This window comes from Python bivittatus, unplaced genomic scaffold (assembly GCF_059951505.1).
Source record: "Python bivittatus isolate LINGU-HERP-01145 unplaced genomic scaffold, Pbiv_v1 ctg000700_np1212, whole genome shotgun sequence".
NCBI lineage: Eukaryota > Metazoa > Chordata > Lepidosauria > Squamata > Pythonidae > Python > Python bivittatus.
This window is the reverse complement of record NW_028277098.1, coordinates 9,390,192-9,405,016: the sequence shown is the minus strand read 5'-3', so window position 1 is coordinate 9,405,016 and position 14,825 is coordinate 9,390,192. Positions and strand designations below refer to the sequence as shown.

Below are 14,825 nucleotides of genomic sequence, written 5' to 3'. Positions count from 1 at the left end.
TTGTAATAGTGGAATCCATAAATCCAATATTCTGCAATCGGATGCTATCCAAATATCTTAGACTGCTGGGACCCAAGCATAGACAGTGATGGGAATTGTAAACTCGCATATCTAAAGGGCACCAGGATGGAGAAAGCTGCCATAAGCTAATTTTAAATTCAGCTCAAGTTCAAAAGCTGCAAGGTGCCATGGTTTCAAAATCCAATCCCATAAGAATATGTAAAAGACCTTGTTCTTCCTGACACTTTAACAACTCCTGTATTCCAGCGAGACTCATTCTTAAGAAAGCCCCTAGGTTAACTTATTATTAAGATCACGAATGTTGGCAAGGTAAGTAGAGAAAGAAATTATCTGAAAGGCAACTTAGTTTTTGACCCCAATGAGATCTGACAGACATAGCCAGAAACAAAACCATGGTAACTCTCAGTGGAAAAAGATATTATTTGCATGCAGTACTGGCTGTTATGAAAGGCAGACAACATTTTGTAGCTAAAGAAATCTAGTCTTGTTTATTCTCAGACCCATTTCCAACACATTATCGAGTTTAAAAGAATTTCTAATACCAGCTCCATCTTAACACACAGCAATGAAATAGCATTTTAATACTCAATACAGTATTGTGAATTAAACTTAAAAAAAATAGATGTAAAGAAATAGAGCAATCTGATTTAAAGAACTGATAAGACAATCTTTATTTTTAAAAGTTGTGGGTTTGGGGAATCTACAGTTTATAATTTAAATTCTTGTTGTCCATAATAGCACGTTGGTCACCACTGTGGTAAAATGTTAGCCAAGGTATACAAATGAGGGAGGAAGACGACTTTTCGTTGTTTTCTTATTTGCTTCCACACCTTCCAGTTATGTGTAAAACCTTAACACACACAGTGTTAAGAAATTCCACTGAACAATACATTCTGGTCAAAGCACTAAGAGGCATCAGGTTTCTCAACTTTAAGCCTGAACCACATTCACCATAAAAAAGGACCTAAAATATGCTTTAAATGTGACAAATACAGTGGGGCTTAAAAGTTTGTAAACCCTTTTGAATTTTCAGTATTTCTGTATAAATATGACCTAAAACTCTGTTCTTCACACAAGTCCTAAAACTAGATAAAGAGAACCCAATTAAGCAAATGGGTCAAAAACTTTATACTTGTTCTTTGATTTATCAAGGAAAATGATCCATAGCTACATATTGGTGTGTGGCAAAAATATTAAGTTTGAGGAAGATGGGACTAATTATCAAATCAAATATTTACCACCTTGAAAATGTCTACCTCATCAACTGTAAGTTACCTTGGAGTAAGTTAAGGAGTATGCTCAAAGCCAGTAGGAGTATGTTTAAAAGCCAATTAACTCTAAAACTCTGGGTTACCCACAAACACCTCCCTTGGTAGCTATCAGGATATCTGCTGTGCCTGACCTTAATTTTCTATCAGATTATTTTAATTAAAAAAGGGAACCTGGCAGCCTGCAAATCAGAGCACCAGCTTTAAACAGCATTTTATTTATAAGCATTCTTCTAGTTCCTACATTGCCCACACTGACATTCTTTAAAAATATTGAGTAGTTGCCCAGAAAAAAGTACCGAATGACAGCCTGACTTTTTTTATCAGAACTTTATTAAGTTATAAAAAGCATAAAGGTAAAAGCAAACAAAAACTAATAATCGAGGAGAAAAGTAGAGAACAAGAGAGTTAGAGATAGAGGAAGAATACAAAAGTGATGGAAAGTAAAAAAAAGGGAAGAAGAAAGAAAATATAAAAATAACAACTTCTGACTTCTTATACAGCAGATGTAGATAAATCATAAAATAACCTCCTACTCTAAAACTACAACTTAACATACATATTTTGTATAATCTATTAATTTAACTAATCATCAAATTCATATATCATAATTTCATTTTTTTCTGTCTTCTGCAAAAAGTCCAAAAGGGGCTTCTAATTGGCATTAAAGTTAGTCAATGCTTCTTCTCTAAGCAAAGCTGTCAATTTTGCCATCTCAGCTAACTCCATCATCTTCACCATCCATTCTTCCACTGTAGGTAATGTTGAATCTTTTCACCTTTGAACATATAAAAGTCTAGCTGCAGTTATCATATATGAAAACAAAGGTCCATGAGCTTTTTCCAGTTGTTTTTCCACCAGTCCCAAAAGGAAAGTCTCTGGTTTTGACTGTATATTAATCTTCAAAATCTTCTGAATTAATATATGAATTTGGGTCCAACGTTTTTTAGCTTTATTACATGTGCACCAAAGATGGTAAAAGGTCCCTTCTTGTTCATATTTCCAACGTATGTTTGAAACCCCTTTTTACATTTTTGATAGTCTTTCTGGGGACAAATACCATCTATGCATTATTTTATAGAAATTCTCCTTCGAGTTATAATACAGTGTCAATTTTAACTCTTTCATCCATATATTTTCCCACTGTTCCATTTGTATATTATATCCAACATTTTTAGTCCATTTTATCATACAATCTTTAACTTGCTCATCTTCTGTTTCAAATCTCAACAAAAGCTTATACATTTTAGCAATAAGATGTTCACCATCAGTACACAATTCTGTTTCAAAAACAGCTTTCTTTCATTCATAACCATATCTTTTTATCAACTTTAAATCTTTCTCCAACTGTACATATGAAAACCAGTGACATGAATGTCCTTGAGATGTCAAGTCCTCTCTTGATTTTAATTTCTCCTTGGTGAATATCAAGAATATCACCATAAGTTAACCATTTCAGCTTAGTTACCATTTCTTTCCTATAAAATGCTTCTTGTGGAAATATCCATAGGGGTATTTTCAGACAGAATCTACGTTTATATCTATTCCAAATTCTCAAAATGGCACATCTAATAAAGTGATTCTTAAAATCTACATTAACCTTAACTTTATCATACCATAAATAGCTGCGCCACCCAAATCTCAATTCGTGTCCTTCCAAATTCAATAATCTGCTATTTCTCAGTAACACCCATTCTTTCAACCAAACTAAACAACAAGCGGCAAAGTACAATTTGAAATCAGGCAAGGCTAGACCTCCTCCTTCTTTAGCAACTTGCAACACCTTATATTTAACTCACAGTTTTTTACCTTGCCAGATAAATTTACTTATATCCTTCTGCCATTGCTTAAATGGTAAATCAGTAGTCACAATTGGTACTGTCTGAAACAAAAACAGTATCCTAGGTAAGACATTCATTTTTATGGCAGAGACTTTTCCCAACAAAGATAGTTGTAATTCCTCCCATCTTAACATATCTTTCTTAATTTCATTCCATGTCTTAACATAATTATTCTGTAACAACATACAATTAATATTTGTCAAAGTATTGTCGAAGGCTTTCATGGCCGGAATACGATGGCTGGTGTGGGTCTTCCGGGCTGTGTGGCCGTGTTCTGGAAGTTTTGTTTCCTAACGTTTCGCCAGCATCTGTGACCGACATCTTCAGAGGGCAGGAGCACAGACAGGAGCAGAGGGCACAGAGAGAACTGCTCCTGTCTGTGCTCCTGCCCTCTGAAGATGCCGGTCACAGATGCTGGCGAAACGTTAGGAAACAAAACTTCCAGAACACGGCCACACAGCCCGGAAGACCCACACCAGCCATAATATTTGTCAAATTAATGCCCAAATATTTTACATTTTTTTAAATCTTAAAACCTGTTTTGTTCATCAATTCTACTTGGTCTTGTATCTTCATATTTTTTGTTAACATATTTGTATTTTGATTATTAACCTTAAATCCTGCTAGTGCACCAAATTCTTTTAATTTTCTGATTAGTATTTCTATCCCTTTCAGAGGGTCTTCTAACAACAACACCAGATCATCTGCAAAAGCTCTCAATTTATATATCCCTTTCTTGATTTTTACTCCCATTATCCCCTCATCTTGTCTTATATCTCTACTTAAAATTTCCAAGACCAAGAAGTGACAGTCTGATTTCTGATAAATTGATGTTTTATAAGTGGCTACCTCCATTGCGGCAGCCATTTTGTGAATAAGACACAACCCTCATGATGGTTTCTAAACTTGCTCTAAAAAATCCAAATGTATCCACTCATCCCAAAAGATTGCCTGTCTCTAATATGTAAATGTATAAAGATCCCACATTTTTAAGAAAATCTCAGGATTCCCACCATCAAACATCTGATGCTCATGTGTCGAGTTTGTTTGTGTCAACACTGTAAATGTAATCCACAGAAAGGAAAACAATGTTTTGTGCTCTGTTAGATAATGCTACTCTAACTTCTCTATTAGCAAATCTATTTCTACCAAAATCTGGGAGCGCTCTACCTCTCTTACTGTTTAACCAGAGACAGTAAGGTATTAAGACTTAAAATATGTTGTCTTTTCTGCTACCTAAATTCATACATGCTAAACAGAAGCAAATAAACACCTATTCCATTCTTTGGCCATGCTGGGTGATGAATTATGATAACTGAACGCACCAGGGCCCTTTGAAATCTCCATTAATTGACCTGCCTTTGTTCCAAATTCTTAACCAGCAAACAATCCACTTTGAAAAATAAATCTGGTTTAAACAGAATTGCCTGTTTAGACCACAGCTTTGAGCTGTTTAGTTGACAGAAACTTTATCCAGCTTTTTGCCAAAAACATTTCTGCATTGCTCTTTCTCTAGATTTGAATTATCTGCTTTGACTTAACCAATGAAATTAACCTGCTACCTCATCATTAGTACCTGGAATGGCATTGTCAGTGAACACCCAAAATTTTAACATTTTAATTAACCTTCTTCTAAACATTTTAAAAGGACCTAAGTCCTTTTTCAAAAACATTTTAAAAGGACTTCATTTGTTACACCCAGATAAGTAACGTATGTTAACTCACGATACTACAACAAAGATAATTTGGGGTTTTCATGCTAACCCAAAATGTGGTGTTTGCTTTTGGTGGGTTATGTGAACAGGGCCAGTGAATAAACAAACTTATTTTAGGGAAATAAACCGTACTCTGAAACCATATTGTTTGTTGGCTTACTGATTTCAAAGGCAGCTTTACAGAGTTTACATGGGATGCATGGTTTCCCTACAATTTCTCTCTTATTTCTTATTTGCTGTTGTGCCCAATCCAACATTTCAGCCAGGGATAGACAAACTTTTCTTGGCTGGAGTCTACATTGTTTGCAATGAGGTATTTTTAGAAGACGAGGGGCTTTTGAATGGCTTACTGGTTCTAAGCACTGTCATCTTTCCTTAGGTATGCTCAGCCTTATAGCTTAAATAACTGTTTTATGTCTTCTTCTGCTGAAAATCGCGGGGAGGGGGGATTTTGCCTCTATTTTACTGCCAAAATTTAGCAGTGTGATATCAGGAGCTCTGAGGGACACAATAATGGGGTATGGGGAACCACTACCTAGCCTTGTTCTATCCAATTTAGAAATATACAAAGCAAGATTAAAATAGGAAAGCCTTTGAAAGGAGCTGGTCAAACTATAACTTTATTCATCAGTAAAACTGACTTATTTGGGAAACTATGACTAAAGCAAATAATGGGTTTAGAGCATTCAAAAGATCCAACTATATATAGCTTCTGGACTTTTTGGGGGTGATCCCAGAAAAAAGACAGTAACAGCTGCAAATCAGTAGCACAGTTTTCATATGGAAAGCACATGACATTCCACTGTAACTCCTAAAATAAGCTTAACATTACGAAAAAGGTTAATTTCAATCCAAGGCCTAGAGAGGGGGGAAAAACTTGGATCCCATTCACAAGCATGACACGGCCCACCTAATTTCCATAAACATCCCACCCATCATGACCGTCGCCTCTTTAAAAAACCATCCCTACTTTAGCATGGCAGGTGAATGCAGGCATCATTCATTATTTTGTGTTGCCTGAATTCAGTCATTATGACTAATTTATAGTTCTGTTTTGTATGAACCCAGGCAAATTGGATTAATTCATTAAACCATGGCTCAGTTAACCATAGGTAAATGTATAAATGTAAGAAATTATTCAATAATGAATGAGAAAGGTACAAAATTAAATCATATGAATTTGGAGTGTATTTTATTATTCTTCGAACAGGAAACATTAAAAAATGAAACTATAATCAATTTGGAGCTGCCTTAACTGTAATACAATACTATGCAAATATTTTAAGGGACTGAGAATGTCCCTAAAACCACTATAGAATTCAGTTCACGTTTCTCACAAAGTTGATAGCCATTTAAGTAAATGTTCTATTTCCTCAGTCTCCATGATTCCTGTGATATATCTGAAAGATTAGCCTAAACACTAGACCCTTAATATTTTAAAAAATCGTATTAGAAAGGTTATGCTGCTAGAATTAATAAATTAATATCAGGGGTCTTCACACCTTACTCTTGTATAGTCTACATATTATTTTAAAAAGGCAAGCACATTAAAAATCTTAGTGTAGAATGAAATGGGCTTTGAGTAGCTTAGAAATTTTTATCATATAAGGTCCTCCACAATGAATATAACATTCCCTATTTAAGGAAAAATTGAATGAACGTAAGGTGACTTAATGCATAAAGACATTACTCACTGTTGCATGAAAGATACATTATGTGGCAATACACAAATTATGAGCAGGAACATTCATTATGTTACATCAAGTACAACTTAACATACTGTATTTCTGTTTGCTTAGGGGTAGATTGAAACTTTAGAAGAAACAAACATTAGAGTGTCTGACATCAGTAAATTTTTAATGAATTCAGTAACTCACCATTTCCAAAGTGGCTCAAAAATAAAACAAATATATTAATTGATAGCATAGATTTTTAAACAAACATTTCATAGGCATTTATGGCAAAAAGAAGTGAAAGCTGGCAATCAAACAGGGAAATTCTTCAAAATATAGATTACTCAAGAATTTGGTCCTTTGCATGCTAGCTTCTCCTTTTTTAATTAAAAGATATGGAGCAGGGAATCTGGCTGGAACCAGGTTAATTGCCAAAAAGAAAGGTGGGGTATAAAGCCATTAATAAACATAATAAATAAAACTAAAAACTAAAGAGGGGTATGTAGAGACATTGTCAATTCTGATCCTGGTGACTAAATTACAGTGCTACCACATTTTCTGTTTCCCTACTAAGTCAAATGGCAACAAATGAAGTAAAGCTAGCAATTTTTATTTATTTGATTTCTATAGCCATCCATCTCAACAAGTGACTCTGGATGGCGTACAATCATAAAAACATAAAGCAATTAAAACAATACAAATAAATATATATGGTCACCAAGTAAAACTATTGCCATAGATGCTAATATAGCCAAGAAATGGGCCCTTAACGCACTTAGGGCCCCAGGCCCAGGCATATAACCAGGTCTTCATGGCCTTACAAAAGGTCAACAGGGTCAGGGTCATCCTAATCTCTGAAGGGAGAATGTTCCAGAGGGCAGGGGCTACAGTAGAGAAGGCATGTCTCCTAGTCCCCACCAGCTGACATTCCTTGGCTGATGGGACCCGTTACATGCCCAACCTGGCAGACCAAATTGGACAGGTAGAAACAACTGGGAGAAGGCAGTCCCCTTAGGTAACCCAGTCCCAAGCTATGAAGGGCTTTAAAGGTGACAACCAGCACCTTGAATTGCACCTGGAAGCACACTGTCAACCAACGCAGCTCATGTAGCAGTAGTGTTACATGTGTCAAATATCCAACACCATTTACTACCCATGCAGCCACATTCTGCACCAGTTGAAGCTTCTGAATGCTCTTCAAGGACAGCCCCATGCAGATTTATAACAGGGAATCATAACATAATCATAACATAATTATCATAACATAATCATAATCTAAGCCCCATGTAGATTTGTAATAGGAAATCCAGCCAGATACCCTGCTCCAAATCTTTTCATTAAAAAAGGAGAAGCTAGCATGCAAAGGACCAAATTCTTGAGTAATCTTTATTCTGAAGAATTTCCCTGTTTCGTTGCCAGCTTTCACTTCTTTTGGCCATACATGCCTATCAAATGTTTGTTTAAAATTTTTTACAATATAACCCTATTGTACCCTAAACAATACTGTCATCTCAGTTCTTAAAAAGGGAATACAAGCTATTACTTTCCTAGTAAGCACTTATCTTCGTTAATATCTAACTTGAACTTCAAAATGCCTGAAGAACACTGTAAAATGGGCAGGGAATATATGAAGCAATTTTTTAAACATCTCATTTCTTATATTACTATACCTTTGGAACTAGAAGAGTAAATTAGGAAAATGGCCTGTTACTGTAGCAAAGTTTGAGTTGACCTAATCTCAGTTACATCAAACATGATTAAATCTTCAAAATCAGTGTATATAGTACTTAAAATGCTGAATGTGAACTGGGCAGAACCAGATTCAGTGCTAGCTACAAGCACATGATTTAGGACCAGTCACTGTCAAATTCAAAATTCAAATTTCTTCATTACGGTCACAGACCAGAGTTACAAATGAAAGTACATTAAAGATGCATTAAGTGCACTAAGAATACATTAAAATGAATTGAAACAAAACTTAAAAATATATTTACAGATTGGTGGGATCATCAATGGGCAGTCAAAGCCTGCCTAATTTTACAAACAGTATAACAGAATTTAGCTACATTCAGAGAAACTAAATCATTCTGATCAGATGGCAACAGCTGCACATAAAAAAGATCAGAATTTCCTGGATGTTTTACCAGATGAGGAGTTATTAAATGGGTCCGTGAGTCCTTATAGAAAATACAGTATAGCAGGACATGTGCTATAGTTTCAATAACCCCTTGCCACAGGGGCACAACCTCAGCTCATGTGGGACTTTTTTATATCGGCCCTCCAAAACTGCTGTAGGAAGAGCATTACAGCGTGCTAGAGTTAGTGCCCTCCGAAATTTGGAGACAGTTATGTAATTTAGGTATCTCATTGGCTTAGAAAAAAAAGGTTTGACTGCTCAAAAAAACATTCTTCGGTAGAGTGGACTGGTCCTGCTCGACTTCCAGGTCTTTGATATGCTGTTTAAATTCACTAAGTGCACACTCATAGCCCATCATTAGGAACACCACAAATTATGCAGTCGAGTTTCCTGCATTTGGGGAAATCACAGGGGTCAGCACACCCGCAGTGCAAAGGATGAGCCTCACCCTGGGAAAACCTCCTTCATGATCAAGGTATCTCCCCTGCCAGGTAAGACAATACCAGTCATTGTCTTGCAGCCCAAATGATTCTACAGGGCTAATGTGGGAAAAAATTGGCAGGGTGGCCAGATATCAAAAGGGATGTGTAAAATAAGTACTTTCAACAAGCAGGACAAGGAGGATTTTGCTACTATGTTTGATGGCATAGCTGCAACAGGGTCAAAATGTCCTCTATGATCATCACAGGGGGCAACTCACCCTACAGAGATCTGAAAAGTTATCCTTTCTATATACATAAATGATTACAGGTAGTCCTCAAGTTACAACCATTCATTCAGCAACCATTTGAAGTTACAATGGTGCTGAATGAAGGGACTTAGGACTGGTCCTTGAGGTTCTGGCCACTGCAGCACCCCCGTGGTCATGTGAACAAAATTTGGGTGCCTGGCAACCAGCCCACTTACAACTAGTTGCTGCGTCCCACAGACACGGGATCACTATTTGCGCCCTTCCCTGCTGGCTTCCCCCAAGTAAAATCAATGGGAAGCTGCCCAGGAAGGCACAAGTCTCTGGGGTAAGTCTCCCCCCCCCAGCCTTTCTTTGCTGGCACACACCGCATCCTCCTTCCCCCCTTCATTCATACAAGACCAAACCCTCTTTCCCCAGCTTCCCTGAGCTTGCACACACATACATATGCATCCCACACCCTCTTTCCACAGTCTCCCTGCAATTGCACACATATACCCCATGCCCTCTTTCCTCGGCCTCCCCGTGCTCACGCACACACACCCCTTTCGCCAGCCTCCCTATGATCGCATGCACCCTACACCCTCATTCCCCAGCCTTTCTGAGCTTGCACCATACTAAGCACCTCCTCCAACGTGCATGGCCTGTGTCAGGCCTCCCCATCCCTCTGCAGCCCCCCCATGCTCCTTACCTGGGACTCCCTCCACATTCCACTTAATGACCTGCGCATCTTGGGTTTTGACAACAACCAGGACTGCTGGGATTGCCGTCGCTAAGCGATGCAGTCATGTGACATCATGCTTTACCACTGCATCACTTAGCAACGACAATCCCAGCCCCAACTGCAGTCATAACTTGAGGACTACCTGTATAGGAAAATTTAGTAAAATATTTTTTCTATTTTTTTTTTCATGTACTTCAGAATCATAACCAGAATAGCCTCAAATAATGGAAAAGGAACTGCTCTTTAAGTAACCTAACAATTAAGACTTGTGACTGTAGAAAATAGAGATTGTGCTAAAACTGGAAGTTTGTATTTGTGAATCTCAGAGAAAGCTGATGATAGTCCCAGACCTCTGCTCAGGAGGCAACATTCTCCTTTATGGCCCTGTATTAAAGAACAGCCTTCCTCCAGAAGTGAGATTTGCCCCAACTCCAATTACTTTCCAGAAATTTCTGGGGGACTGTAACGGTTTACGTGGGTTGACACTATCAGGTGGATCAACTGTTTTTGTATGTTGCTCTGTTTTTTTAGTAGTGATGGTGATTTTAATTTTGCTAATTACTCTAAGTGTCATGAAAGTTTTATTATGTACATACTGTGGATTTTCATATATTGTTTGATTATGTTATGTACTGCCAAGAGTCTGTTAATTGCAGTAGCACAGAAATGTGGCTGTACATATAAATAAGTGTTTCTCCTGTTTCCAATTATGGATTTAGTAAAACCTTTACTTTAGTTAAAAAGAAATTGGGTATCACTTTAAATATAGTTTGGTAATTCACTGTGCTTTTACCACTCTTTCTCTGGCATGGCTGAGAGGAGTTTTGAAGCTGAGTGTGGAATTCTTATAACATCCACATCAAGATACCTTGGTCATTATTATTTATGGAATGATAATTGGAATACAGGTAGTCCTCAACTTACGGCCACAATAGGGACCGGAAAATTTGTTGTTAAGTGGTGTGGTCATTAAGTGAGGCATCATATGACTGAACCCAATTTTATGACTTTTTGTGGCAGTCGTTAAGCAAATCATCATGGTTGTTAAGTGAATCACACAGCCATTAAGTGAATCGCCACAGTCATTAAGTGAATCACACAGTTCCCCATTGATTTTGTTTGTTGGAAGCCAGCTGGGAAGGTCACAAATGGCAACCATGTGACCCCAGAATGCTGCAACTCTCAAAAATACATGCCAGTTGCCAAGCACCCAAATTTTCATCAGGTGACTGCAGGGATGCTACCACAGTTATAAGTGCAAGGACAGGTCATAAGTCACTTTTTCAGTGCTATTGTAACTTCAAACAGTTGCTAAATGAATGGTTGTAAGTCAAGGACTACCTGCATATTTTTTTTTGAACAAGACAATTTAATCATGTTTAAGTATGACTGCTTCTGTATCCTGAGCTGTGGTCTATTTAACTATAGAATGCCGACTAAAACTTAAATGGCTGGGTTCACACAACTTACTAAGGGATGTATCCATGGTTTACAGCTCAAAACAACCATGTTCACATACACTAAGCAAAAAACAAACAAATCACATTATGGCTTTGGGTGAAACTCACCCTATGATGTCATGCGACATTGGAATGTGACCACTATTATAGCTAGATCAGCCTGAGGACAATCAGAAACAAAACCTCAACATGTCCCAGTTTATGTCCTGACTTTCTCTGAAGCTAAAGAACTTTCAGTCTGTGTATATGGGAGGGGAGGGGAGGGGAGGACTGCTTGGCTCCCTAATTACTCTCTTGATTGCTTTTTCCTCTAGTTATACAATATTGTGATGGAGTATCAACAGCTGCCTATCCTAAATGCAAAGCCTAGTGGCTGGAATAAAAAAGGAATATCAGTCTAGCCTAGCTCTTGTCTGCCTGCCAGAACTACAACTACCGCCCTTAACTGTCTCAAGCCAGCAAAACAAGTCCTTAAATTAATCAACAGGTGCTCCATGGGTAGTGGATACAAAATGTTCTCTTGAAACAATAATAAAAAAAAAAACCAGAATTACCAAAAACGCCAGAAAAATACAAAGCATCGGCCAAAATCACTCAATTTCAGATGATTATACACAAAAGATGTCTTAAATATGAATGACATAAAATTAAAAGTCTTCTGATCAAATATGTTATTTTAACCACTGGAATACATCTGAGCAAAACAAAACAAGCATATACAGTATCAGCTGTGTTAATTTATTATGCTAAACCATGACTTATTTTACCAAGTTTTTAAATAAAACACAATTGGGTGGGTTTCAAAATAGTTTACAGGCAAATGTATTGCTAGGGGACCCCAATTTACCATGATGCTAACAGATCATGTTTTGATGGCAGTCATTCTGTTAATCAGCAAGTCCCCATCTATCACCACTATGCAAGAAACATAATATATTCTTAATATTTTTAATGAGTCCATTCATTTATGATTATAGACCCCTGCTCCATTTCATTCCTCTTGCCACCTGGTTTCAATTTATTTTCTCTAGCTAACAGTCACTATTCTGAGGTTACTTAGCATACTCAGTCCTCACTGGGTCTCTTGCAACCTGCCTCTTAGGCTTCAGCAACTGTTGATACTTCCCTACTTTACTGGTAAAATACCATTTTGGTTTCTTAAGAACTAGCACTCAGAAAACTGCACTAGTTATTGGTGCATTATGACATCAGACACGCTGATTTATTTAGTCCAGATTGTGATTGTTTATTTTGTTTTTAACGTGTTTCAGACAATGGATGTGTCATACACTTAGAAGTATTTTAAAAGTACTTATTTACCCTGAAGCAGGTTCTTTCATGTCCTCATCTCACACATATTACCCTACATACACAGCCACATTTCCTCTTACAGGTGTGAACAGTGCTAAACCAGCTATTCCAGGAATTAGTGAACTTATCTAAACCCAGCTGCTAAGGCTTCCTTTTAACATACTTTAGAGGCTTAGCCACTACTATAGATGATCTCTCACATCAGCAATCTCACTAATATCAATATTGTCTAAAATTGTAATTTACTGTTTTGAAACTGAAATTGTGCTTAAATTTTAATTACAAACTTTGTTTCTGTGAGAAATTCTCCTACAGTCCATAGTACAAAACAAACGCCTGCAGATTGTTAGCAAAAACAGGGAGAGGCAATTATGCAGCTACAGCAATATTTGAACAATCTGTCTTCAAAATGACTTACAGGCGTAAGGAAAATATTGGACTTTAATGCAATCTTAGTTAATTATCAAGTCAGTTATCTTGATAACTGTAATAAAACATAATCTGGTATATGATACATTCTGATACAGCTCAACAATACTTCCTGGAACATCTTATAGTTTAAAACTCTACTGAAAAATCTGAGCATATATGCATCATGGTCTTTGTTTCTAAATCTAGGGTTTAATTTTATCCTAATAACATATCTATTTGAAACAGTCCGGCTTTTTTTATATGTAGATTTAGCATCTTTAAGAAAGGGTTGAGTCATTATAAATTCACCAATATTCTGGTTAGATTATTTTAATCAAAAATTGAGAGTATCATACTATTGAAAAAAACAAGATTTGGGTTTTTTAATTGATTTCAGATTCCTTAATTAAGACTTAAATCTGTTTCTTGGAACTCATTCCTATCAAAAGTACACAAACTGTCTTTGACAGACTGTCTTATTTGGGAAGAACTCTGGATATGCTCTGAAACTCAAGATTCAGAAGGAATGTATAAAATTACTGATTTGGGAACAGAATATCCTGAAAAATTCCAGACTGGTCCACTTTTCCTATGGACCATGCCATTCTGCGACAGTTCAGAAGTCAAACTGCCAAGACCAGGACACCACAAGCCACAAACTGCTTCCCATGTGGAAGATTTACTTTTGAAAATGGGCAAATTATCCCTACAGAATCCAGAAAGCGAATGAAGCACTGTAGAATTCTTCAGAAAGTTCCATTCCTGAATCAGTGAATTTTCCTTAATTACAGATAACTACTAGTCAGAAAATTAGTAGTATATATTGCTAGGTTAAAATTCTAAACAGAAATTAATTAGGTGAATTTATGTGCTGTCCTTCTTTTCCTGTGTAATTTTCCTCTTCTTTGAAAATAAAGTTCTATTTTATTTCATTCTTCCTTGAAATAAATTCGGTATTTGATTATATGGCTAGATTGCAGTAGATTAGACTAAAATGGGGTTCCTGCTTGTTGTATGAAACCCAGCCATTCTCTTAGCAGCCTGTGTCAAGCAGGTCATCATTTTAAGCCACAACGTGGTTTATGTGAGCATAACATGCTATGGGTACACAAGAATTGTGTTCTTTTAATCCACATTTAGGGTTAATTTAATGTTTGAGTTTCTAAAAAAAAATTCTCATGTTTGGGACTTCACAGTGACTAAGTTGTTTCACAATAATGTGTAAAATTGTCTTTTATTTTATACACGCATACACATATCTATTCATCAATCAAGTCTGATACAGTGAAAGAAAAGCTTACTAAAAACAAACATATCTCATCCAGAAGACTATATATAAGCAAAAATCTACATAGGATGCACATGTTACAATGTATCTCAAGGGAATGAGTTCAGAATGAAATTGTTGAAGCATCACAAGGTGTTTTGTGAGGGTTATTTTGCATGCCTATGTACATATGCACATAAGTGCTCCAAAATAAAACCTGTAAAGGCTTAGATAACAGATCTTGTACATCCAACTTTCTACTGTTCACCACTAACATATTGCTGGCAAGACAGGTCCTGTACTTTGATA

At 36.7% G+C, this 14,825-nt stretch overlaps 1 protein-coding gene and 1 pseudogene across 4 annotated transcripts in view; both read right to left on the bottom strand.

The window, feature by feature from the left end:
* CUNH1orf21 (chromosome unknown C1orf21 homolog) overlaps positions 1–14,825 on the bottom strand; it is a 223,797-nt gene that overhangs the window by 104,746 nt on the left and 104,226 nt on the right. The window lies entirely within an intron of this gene.
* LOC112540425 (U1 spliceosomal RNA) lies at positions 9,005–9,154 on the bottom strand (annotated as a pseudogene).